The sequence below is a fragment of the Diadema antillarum genome, unplaced genomic scaffold (assembly GCF_040938485.1).
Source record: "Diadema antillarum isolate AM-2024a unplaced genomic scaffold, OU_Dant_1.0 seq00000546_RagTag, whole genome shotgun sequence".
Lineage (NCBI taxonomy): Eukaryota > Metazoa > Echinodermata > Echinoidea > Diadematoida > Diadematidae > Diadema > Diadema antillarum.
In genome coordinates this window covers 2,048,617-2,061,083 of record NW_027271492.1, presented here as the reverse complement: position 1 = coordinate 2,061,083, position 12,467 = coordinate 2,048,617, and positions in this window count along the sequence as shown.

The following is a 12,467-nucleotide window of genomic DNA, read 5'->3' as shown; positions in this document are numbered from 1 at the left end:
TTTTTTTTCTCTCTCTCCGTCTGCAAATGGAATTCTTTTGCAGGCATTGAACTGTCAAACTTTTCCTAGCTTCGAGAACCATCAGATACAGGGGATGTATCGGGATGGAAAAGTTACCACCATGCTCAAACCAGGGAGGTGGGAAGAGCAAAAAAGAGCAACATCGACTCCTTATTGGAGTAACCCCTAATCCTCTTAGAACGTATTTTGATTGAGGACCTACCCCAACGCGAAGTTCCTTTATCACAGGAGATTTCTTACCCACTTTTCAACATGTTGAGGTGGTTTTTTTTTATGGTGTGTCATTTATGTATTGCTATTTTGCTAATAATTACATAATTATATTCATTATACTTTATATACATTATATCCTTTAGAATGCCATTACTCAACTTTAAATTCTTTATAATCTGTCAATTTCGTTTCTCTTTCTAGAACATATTTCTCAAAATTTGGTGTGAGGTAGCTAACGGTCAGAGTAACAAAATCATTGACAAAAGGCATCATCGGGCCAATCGGCCAGCTCGGTACAATGAGCAGGCTTCTCAACTGAGGGAAGTCAGTCTAGCCCCCCCCCCCCCCCCCCCCCCCCCCCACACACACACACACACATACAGATGCACGGATTGCCTGGTCGATGCTACTTCCTTCGCGTAATACTGAAAGCACAAACCAGAACTAAAAGTATTCAAAACATTCTTCAAATCATAATATATTAAAGACGTTAATTGAAAGAAAAGCAAGAACATTTAGGCGGTTGCCTATAAGTGTAAAGTGTACCTGTTTCATATGATTAATGAATGTTAATAATTACCCCCATTATACCTGACTTGCATTTTCTAAACATGAAATGTATGTATGACATTTTTTCTTCGGAGGAGAAAAAGTCTCACTGTCTGTTTTGCGTAATAAACTAAGGCTTGCTGGTGTAACAATTCTGAAGAGTTCAACGAAGTAATAAGTATTCTTCTCTCATCACTCAGTCCCATACATGACATTAACCATGCTCTCGGGATGAATATAAGAATTATAAAAACACAGAAAATGATCAATATTGTCCGTAATTCTGTTCCTCACAATTAAGACAAAGGCGAGTCAACAAGCGTCCAGCCTTTAGGCTCTTCCAGAAGTCGCTGATCACAGGGGAAAAAAAGAGAACCTTCATTACCACCTCTTCCTTTTCTGTGCGGTAACGCTGTTTTGCGAGCTGTATTTCATGTTTTCGGTCAGACATGACTGTGACATATGAATTGCATCCTCTTACATGAATGTAAAACATTCGTGTGTTCACCTTATGCATGACGCCACAAACACCGTACCGGAAGTTATCGTTTCAACAGAGTTGTCGCTCTCTAATAAGTCATTACACTCCAGTCACATCGATGAAATAGGGGTTAAAAGAGCTTAGCGCCTTCTCCCTTGGGACCTCTGAATTACCCTAGGGTTTCATTTGGTGACGTCCCCTGTTTCTAGAAAAGCCGCGTGTCAAATCTTTTAACCAAATCACCACCTGGTTTACCAATGCGTAATGAGTGATGCTCTTTACACAATGTTAATTCTTAATGTGACATAGAAAATGCATTCACTTGCATGAGTGTAAAGCAATCGTGTGTTCCGTTTTAGGAAGGCCACAACCCCAACTGACCTTACCGGAAGCAATCTCTAGCCTTCAGAGTTGCCGAATTTCGAAAGTCATTCTTCTCATTCACGCCAGTGAAACGGAAGTTCAAATAGTGTGTAGATCGACTTTCTCCTGTTCCTCTCTAAAAAAAATCGAGTGAAAATTTTCACTCTTAAAAGAGTGCATACAAAAAAGAGTGAATTTCGAGTGAAATAGGAGTGAATTTTGAGTGAAAATGCTCATTTTCACTCATTTTGGAGTGACGTCAGGGATCACTCGAAGATTTTGGAGTGATCCCTGACGTCACTCCAAAATGAGTGAAAATGAACATTTTCACTCAAAATTCACTTCAATTTCACTCGAAATTCACTCTTTTTTTTGTATTCACTCTTTTAAGAGTGAATATTTTCACTCGATTTTTTTAGAGAGTGGGTCCTTACAATTATAGGCCCCAACTTAGAGAAATCACGTGTCAAATATATCGACCAAATCTCCATCCTATCTTGGCAACACAACATTCCTCACTTTGTCATTGCCGTAGAATAAGACAGACAAAATGCATTGAGGGGTATGAAGCAAGTTAAGGGATACAAGCTCTTCAAATGTGGCTTACACTTCGCTGCCATGACTTAAAGTGTTTCCCCAAACATATTCTCTTGTAATAGTTACAATTATATAGCGAAGGCAAGAAGATTGGTGAAGCACCCAACAAAGTTTAAGGAAAAATGGTCAATGCATTCAAAAGTTACGAATTTCAGAAGTTGTGATCATTCTATGTTCCGCCCTCTCTAGACGAGGACGCGACAACAATCTGTGACGTCACATCAGTATAAGAACAGTACATGCACAACGAATGTTTCTAAAAGAAATTCGCAATATTGCACCTCAGAGTGCATATTGATCTTGACATTTGCCCTAACATGTATCTTAAAGCATTTTTCGTTGTGAGATTCAGATCATATTTTCTTTACGTAATCATAGTTTCCCCAACAAACACCAAAATTCAGGAGTACATGGGTTTACGGATAAACTACTTGAACTACAACATTGTTACTTCTCATTATTATGCTCCAGATGAAAGAACATTGTTTACAAAACTGTTATCAATATCATACAAAGGCCTCGATGAAGACATAAAGAGTCTCCATCGAAAAGGGGTTAGGCGCCGTTTTCAAGTCTACCGTCAAACAAGGCAAAGTGAAGCATTTGCAGTGGTACCTTAATTACAATTATAACAAGGAATGTTCTTGAAGTTATGATTTGAAAATACCATATTTTCTTATTATTTTCTTTATTATTAGCAGCTTCAAAAGCAAATATCTCAAATGAACAAGAATGGAGTGAACTCGCTTCGGGATTTAACTCGTTACATGTTATACTATATATAAAAGAGCAAAGTTTGAAAGAGATTTTGACGTTATATACCACTTAGAATAACATCAAGGTTTCCACGTGACCCTGGGCAGATAAAACTATCATTTGACCTAGTTTTATCATTGTTTGATCTCTCTCAGTTTATCATAGATCTGAAACTGTTAGCACTCTCTTTTAATCAAAAAGAGATAACTTTCTCCTTGAGTAATGTCTGTTGATACAGGAAAACCAAATCGTGACACGGATAGTTTTATACCTTAAAGGGCGAAATCCGTCATTCAAAAGCATTGTGGAAGGGAGGGGGTGGTGGGGTGCGCTTTCAAAGAATAAGAATGTCAGTAAAACCTTACAAATCAATTTGTGCAGGAATGCACACAAACACATAGGGATTCTGACCTATGAATATCACTTTTCAATCTTATTGGATGATATGATAATGATAATGCAATAAAATTCCTCACACTTCAACTCACTCCAGATAATTATGTACATGAGTGATCTCTACTAAATGGGATCCACTAATCTGCTACTATGTGTTATTCTCAGAGGAAACTAACTTTGACTTTAGCCCGTTTAGTATGAAGACTCCGAGGAAAGATGGTCACACACCATGTTTAACCACGTCACTACATTTGACAATCTGTTTGCATAGAATGTCGATGATACTGTAAAGTTTTTGGTCCAGATGGGGTTAATCAATCATGTTGTACAAGTGAGTCAATCAATTACAGATGCGAACATCTACAGCGATGCCTCGTTACAATGCTCGAACCGGGAGACTACCCGGCGACGTCCAATGTCAACGTGATCTCATTATAACCACGTGACTTGGCGCAGAAAACATAATTACCATGATTTATCGCTGGAGTTTAGAGACCACATCCCGGCTCGTTAAGGTCATCTGAGGACAGATAAAGGGAACATGATAGTTCACTTTCAATTTGCATACAGGCATGGAGAAAAAGGAGTATTTATAATGCTATAGTATGATAAAATCATCCCTAAAAAATCAGATTACCCTCCCCCTACAAATGAACTGCAATTTGCTCAATTTGCCTGTTTCCTTTTATGGCGCTCATTCCGATTGGAAAAAAAACACACGTCTATCTATTGATATATATTGGGGTTACAAAAAAAAAAACACTATTTCCCACTTTTGATCCTTAATAGTTCAAAAAGTATATATCAGATAACACTGACATTGATATGAGCAATAACTGAATAGTGTACAATTTTGTTGGAGGCAATCTTGAAATAAAAGCATGATTCAATTTCATTAAATTAAACATTGATTTTTCAGTTAGATTTCAGATTTTGCTCTATTTTCAAACCTCTGTAAAAAACTTTAACCTTGAACAGAAGTCAGTTGGTGTGTATGGGAGTGTGTGGTTAACACCCTGACAATGATCCTGGACAATGGCCAGGATTTGAATGCTCAATTATTTATTCATGAGGAATTGCACTTTCACAGCTAGTCTTTATTCATTCTGAAATGTGGTGTATGCAAGCACATAAAGCATGTGCTTACTTTTTTCATGTGCATGTTTTTCACCCCTTGCTAGGAATTCAGACCAGCAGTGCGCAGGGCAATACATCATGAATAATAAGCATTCATGTGCCTTAGAGCACAGCTCTGAACAGGTGTTGTCCATGTCCATTGTTCAGGGTCATTGTAAGTACATACTCAAATACACACCATGAGTTCCTGTGTAAAGTTCAGGTTTTGTACAGAGGGCTAAAATTTGACCAAAATCTGGAACCTAACTTTGAAATTAATCATGGATTTCATGAAACTGATATATGTTTTCATATTCAAATCACATCCAACTAATTGTACACTATTCAGCTATTACTCATATCAATGACAGTTTTATCTGATATATAGTTTTTGAACTATTAAGCATCAAAAGTGGGAAATGCTTTTTGTAACAACTAGAATAAAGACATTTTCGGTTTTAAAACACTGTAACTTATGTCGACCATAACGGGAAAGGAGGAGGGGGAAGGGGGGGGGGGGCGGCTTCCAAAATAAGACGAAAAAATTATTCTATAGGTTATGCAACTGAAATAGACATTAACAAAAAACTGCACCCAAACCGAACAGGTCCATAGCGAATCAGGATAAATTGGACAAACATGACCATCATTTCTGACATATTTCGAAGATATAAAGTGAAAGATATTAATAATGCAATATTGTTCAAAGGCAAAGAAATGTACCATTTAAAGTTATGCTATTCAATGGCATCATATCTTATTGACCTTCAGAAATGCAATGTGGTAAGAACACACATTTTTACGTTATTCCTATAATAGAATTCTAGATTATAGAAACAAATTCATGGTCTTGGTCATTTTTTTTTTACTTATTGATATTTATTTGAGAAAACAAAAATGAGGTGGTTGCCTTGCTTTTCCAACTATATGATATGATAACTACATGCCAAAATGATCTAAGCTTTACTGACTCAATTTTACGGAATTTTCAAACGGACGGAAAAACCTCCACCGCATCATCCTCTTTCATTGAGGTGAAGTAAAGGGTAGGAAGAGTTCATGGGTGTCATCATATTATTTTACGATACCATCCTGTTTGGTTTAACAGCTGGGAGGCTTGTCATAGCGATAGAAGCATGATGACTGGGGAAAGATAATTGCTCCTCTCCTATTATTCTCATTTACCCCCCTGTGCCAAGAATAAGGTGCAACGTCTGGCCGGTAATTTCATTTCATATAGCCATGGGTGGCAAAACAAAACAAAATGTCCCAGACTAATCTAAATGTTGTGTTAGTAACAATGATTCCTTCTTCTCCTCCTCCTCCTCTTTCTTCTTCTTTATACTATCCTTTATTTTTCCTTTTCTTCTTCCTCTTCTTCTTCTTAGGAACTGCTTCTTCTTCTCCTTCTTATCCCAGTTTCATTGTACATGTATATCAAAACAAAATTCATGAAATCACACCTCAGATTGCTATTCATATCATATTGTTCCCTCAAAATACGAATGGAGGATCTTGAACTGGTTTATAGATTTCTATCGCTCCCTCCCCACTACTTCTGTCTCTTACTTCAAGGGCTGTAATGAAAACCATGGATGCTAACAAAAATAAGAGCTACTGTAAACAAATCACATGGGAATAGACCAGGATGCTATATTTCTCCTGTAATTTTGACATCAAAACAGTCCTTTGATCTTTTGAGTAGATTTATCTTGTTTTGTTTGTATGTGTGTTTGTTTGTTTGTTTGTTGTTTTGTTTTGTTTGTTGTTGTTGTTGTTGTTGTTTTTTTTTTTGGGGGGGGGGTCAAGAATAGCAGATAAGCATTACAAATATCTAGTACAATGTATATGACTAGTATTTCTTTTTGTTCAAAACCTGTTATGTGACAGGATAATGGTGCCTGGAGAAATTTGACTGAGTATAATGAGATGGAGCGATGTTATACTGATATTTGCTGTGGTTTACTTCAGTCTTCTAATCCGATTTATTGATTCACTTCAATTCAATTCAATTCAATTCAATCAGTTCAATTCAACTTAATTCATTCAATTTATCAATAAATAATGATTTCACAAATACCTTTTAATATATTATCATCAATCTATGTAGGAGCCATGTTTATTCAGTAAATGATTTTTGTGCTTCATAATGGTACAAATTGCTGGTTTTACGGTTCTCTCCCCCTCCCCCCCCCCCCTCCTTTTTTTTTTCTCCAGGAGAAGGGAGAGTTCACCCCTTTGAACAGGCAAACTTGTGTTTACCTATTCTGGTTTACATCCTCCTGTGTCGTGTGTATTTGTGAAACCTTTAATTGATTATCTCCGGTTGTGTGTATAGCACAGACACAACTGTCATTATAGTTGGTTTACCAAATACCCCGGCACATTTTGACACGTGTCTGATCTTCGGGTTGTTGCTGTTGTTGTTGCAATTTCCAAAGAACGCATCCAAACAGGAAATCAAAACGAAATAATTTGGCCGAACCTTCACATTTTCCGAGCGATGACGGTTATACAAACAAGTTATTAACGGGCCATTGACCGTGAAGTTAGCGACTTGCAGGTTTGGAATTTTTCGATTAGCACCGATATTTTTACATCACTCCAGATATTCTAACGATTTTAATTAACATCGCGTGCATTCGTAGGGTCACGCTTGATTTTTGAAGTGAGATATATAGACTGAGTTTCAATTACATTTTTGTTATGGGCTTGATTTTTACCATTATTTGTTTAACCAAAGATGGGTACAATCGTCGTTTTCCAAAGGACCTATCGCGAAAGACTCCAATCAGTTAGTAAAGACGTCACGCCCGATGATTCACTTGCAATATCACAGCGGTTTGCGGAGGAACAAAAACTATGAACCAAAACAATCAAATTCATTGGCTCTACGTCAATAATTGTTTGGTGTTGGAGGTCCTTTTAACTTTGATGAGTATGGTGATGTTGATGATGAGGATGATGATGTTGATGATGATGATACGATGCTGCTGATGATGATGATGATTACTATTATCATTATCCTTATGATAGAAATTCTTGAAAACAAAGTCAGGTGAACGAGACCATCTTGGTGTTGTCTTATTTCCCCACATTTCCTTGTCAGTTGTTCCACTCTCTCCATCACAATTTTCCTCTCTTCCGCTCTCCCACTCCCCCTCTCTCCCTTTTCTCTCTCTTCCTCACTTTCTCCCCCAGTTTTCTGTCATGCCCGTTTCTTCTCTCCGAAGTGCGGAATTGGATCACATTAGCGGGCCACCAGGCGTGACGTATTTCACATAAAATACCGGATGCCAACATCTTAATTCTCTTTACGAAGAAAACTTGATCAGACAACCGGTCCCTCGGGATTTCTAGGCGTTTCATGAATAATGTAGCCGATGTTCGTCCGTCACGTATCCGTCAAGGTAGTTCCTCGAGTCTTTAAGCACTTCCGACCCATTCTGATTGGTCATTTTGTTAATCTTCAAAGTTAAGTCGCCAATAATGCGTTATTATTGTGTTCTTTCCTGCGCTCATATTACACGTTGACCACGTCAACCACGCGTCGGTGGCAAGACTGCCAAAACTGAATCAACAGTGTGAACTTCTCAAAGTGCATGGGGTAGTTCCGGCGATTCATTCATAATTACGCGAGCAAATCTTTCCTTATATTTTGTAAACGGATGGTGACCCTAGAAACCGCAATTTGTCCGGCGGTGCGCACGCGTTCACGCAGACGCGCACGCGAACGCTTACACTAATGGCACATTCACGTGTCTCTCACAAGCGGGCGCGCGCGGAATCACAAACTGTCGAATTTCACAAGTTTTTCATTAGTTGTGAATCATTGTTAATCATTAGATCTGGTGGTCTCTCAAATTTAGACTTTTATGCGGATTGTATGTGTTTGAAGCTCTTTGTGATCCTCCTACTCCATTATGCGTCATATTACAACCGTTTAAACATGATTACATGTTGTAACAACATGAAAGATAAAGAAAGATACCTTTCTTTCTTTGTTTTGTGGTTGTTACCTGGCATCAGAATCAATTGAGTCTGAGTAACCATGGTGACTGTCTGATTACAACAATCATCCAATTGATATTATCATGAATCACTGAAAGTCATCAATTCCTCAATACAACGATATCTACGCAACATGTCTCACCTCAAATTCTCTATTAATCTGTCTCTTTCTTTCTCTCTTCCCTCCACCCACCCACGGCCATCTGCACACACGCACGCACACACACACGCACACACACACACACACATACACACACACACACACACACACACTCACTCACTCACAGTGTCCCTCTATCGCTTCCACTCTTCCTCTAGTTTATCTTCTGCCTTTGTTTTTGTACATTTCCTATCCAGGTATGACGTGACGCTCTTTCGCGCATCACCAGTCAGGCGATAAAGCTGACATCGATAGGCGCTATAGCGATACTATTGTATTGACGATGCAATTTGTCGCATAACAGTGTCTCTGCAAGGAAAGGTAAACAATGTGTCCTTCTCAAAATGTATTTTGAGCGAGACGCGTCAGGAAGACAGTTAACATAATCGATAATGTGAGCAAAATCACCGTCAGAGCAGGAAGGGTGTGGGAAGGATGTATAGCGCCCTCTCTGGCAATATAATACTTAAACCATTTCATTACTAGTACTCGAAGTTACTGCGCAATACAATACTACAATACTACAATACTAGTAGCAGTCAAGGAGGTATATCTCTTTGGTTAAAATGACAAACTTTATCCTTGCTCCTTGAAGTGAACTGCCAACGGGCAAAGTCGTTTGATCTGTCTAGGCCAAGCTATAATTGAAGAACCCGTCATCAAAACACAGCGGATGGCGAGTCACTATAACTACTTAGATTCCGGGACCGTTGTATTTTGACAACCCGACACGAATTTACCGTAACATTCTGATGGGTGTCCTGTCAACAGCTATAGATCATGACAAAGTGGGTCGAGTGATAACCCCTCTTATTTATATATTTAAAATTGCATTTCAGTTTTGCTTTCGAATGAAATTCTATTAACAAAAATCAAGAGCAACGATTGATTATTAGTTCACTTTTTATCACAACACACAATGAAGCCATGGATCTTACATAATTCGCCCTATTTGCAACTCCAGTTCTGTCTCTGCGAATATCAAGATGCTTTAAAAAGTTCTAGGTCACCACTGAATCAGTGATAAGTGGCCAAAGGACAGCCACGACGACCTTTCGTTTCCTTCCTGCCAGATAAAAACAAAAGATAACATTTTTTTTTTCATATTTTGCTTACCTCTTTAACCGATACTTCGTAATGTTAAATGCCAAATACCAGGTACCTCCGGTGACTTACCTTTCAAACTATATAATTCACCGCCATGTTCGAGTAGCTTTTATACAACATAATGGAAAAATCAGAAGAACATAACATGTTCATGTGTTTTTCTTTCTGAAAATCGAACATAAGATTAGAAGGTATCATGAAATCATGAAAAGTTTCATATTTGTTCGAAGCAGTGATGTTATGAATAGGAGCTAAAGTGGCAAAAAGTGGCCCACTGCGTAGCACAAACATATACTGGAAGTCAGAGGTGATGACGTCATCAACCCTCCCCTCCCGTTGGCCTGCAATGAACAGAATATTTAGAGTCCAGTGTGTGACATAAATCCATAAATATGAGTGATATCCTTTAAACATTGTATTGATTATTGTAGTCCTGTAATAACCTAGCAAAGCCGACTTTTTAAAAAGCGATGAATAGTTGCTAAATATTTTTACCAAGAAAAAATCTTTTAATGATATTCTTGTGTAGGCCTACATTATAATGGGTGCGTTGTGAGCTGATGACATGATCGCTTCAATCACAGTTTAAACATTATAGTGTTATGGAGATTACTGCTAATTTCAAACCACTTTGAAAAAATCTACCAAGCAGGTAAATTGGTGACATGTATAGAACATTTCTTTGCGACAAAACCACAGGTTTCATCTTGTATACCTCTGGGATTTGGATCGTTTTGGTTGACAGTGGTAAAACTAGAGATAAAATGCGGGGGATGGTGCAAGGTTGGCAAGGGTGAATCATAATCATTGGATAAAGAAGCCACATGCATGGCGAAATCGATGCGTAGAATTTACTGCGCCTATCACAAAGTTTCTCAAATTGCTTCCATCGTAATTTGAGTATATTATGTAGAATCTTCTGAAAAGAATGACAAAAAAGGTCTTATAATTTCAATGATTTTATTGATAATAATAAGATAATATGTTGAGAACAATGATTACGTGTGACTTGCATGGTTTTATTTTTCATGAAACCATCATAATACAAAATCATAATTGCTATCAGCGATGATTATTGGTGTCATTATTTTTACTCTCATCATAATTCTTATCTATTGATACCATAAGGATTTTGATAATCATCGTTATATTGTACTAAAATTGTGTAATCAATATATTGAAGGGCTTTTGAGGCTAACATCATATGATTAATACAATTCCTTAAAATATCATTTATTCTTAAATATATGAATGTTTCTATTATTGTCAGTATCATTCCTCTATTTTGATTACTATACATTAGCATTGGAATTTTCATGACCGTATCACAATCAGAATTAAAATCACGATCAAATCAATATCATGGAGACCTTCTTGACAAACATCACATTTAACAGGTACAAAATATTAAATTATTGAAAATTAAAAAAAAATGAAGCCTAGTTATTGTGATTTTCAGGAAATCAATATCATTGTCAAGTGAGTATTATTGGGTATTATTTATCATTATTGGGTATTATCAAATGATGTATCAATTCAACAAAATATTGTCATATTCACTGACTCAGTCTTATGATCTCACTGCAAAAGAAAGTTGCACAACATACCAAATATTTATACATTTAATTGTAATACATTGCCAAAAACAATGATGTTATGATTCTTGCCCGGATTCTTCCTATCAAGGAGAAAGAGAAGATTTTGGATTTTCTCGTCTCATAAGAAAATAAAAAGTTTGTAGTATGATAAAAATCCAAAGCGCCGGACCACAAAAATCCTCAAGACAGTTCACTTTTTCACAGCAGTGAATGTCTCTGACTTGAGAAGACATGATTGGATCAGACTGTTTGTGACTCTTCTTCGAGCAATACAGCCAAGGGTTTCTTCTTTCCCGCTCATGCTGTGAAGAAACCAGTTGAAGGTCGGGAAGTCCGCCTAGCGTGTCGGAAAAGGCTTTGAATTAGCAGCTAAAACGGATGGGACGCGGGTAGAGTCGAATGTTTTCTCAATCACATCAGAGGCGAAACGGATCTAAACTTCGTGTCCAAGGAGTCACTCGATCGACGCATATCGGAAGCCAGCCATTACCGGTCTGTCTGTGATAGGTCTTTCAATTGACCGTTGGTAGAATGACAATACAAAATAGTTTGACAAAGTTTGACCAACTACGCATTTTTATTTCTGTTTATTTGTTTATTTTGTTATAACCGATAGCGTGCGTTCGATCTAATAACTGATTTCCGATTGTTTTGTTTGTTTGGTTGGTTTTTTTTTTGGACTTATTACGTTGGCGACTCTAGAGGCAAACGGGCGGCAAAGTCAAAACAGAAAGTGGGCAAGGGATTTGCAATGATGGTGTTTATATCAAAGTTTGCTAGAGCTATGCAGTAGCATAGGTTCCAACATGTTCTGGTGTATCATGATAGCTTTGCTGTTCCCGCGTCTGTACGCAAGGATGATAGAAGAAGGCATGTTTCAGCGAGTTACTGGTAACTGGTCACAAGCAGTCTTTGGCCAAAACTCGGGAAAAGTTATCGGCTCAAAAAAGCAAGACACAATGAGAGAAATGGCAAGATAGTAAAATAAAGCAATGATCAAAATACTCAGGCATTTCTACTTTTTGTTTGCTTGTGTGTAATGTCCTTCTTTCTCCTTCCGGGTGGTTGATGAGTGAAGCTATAGTTGTTGTTACAGACT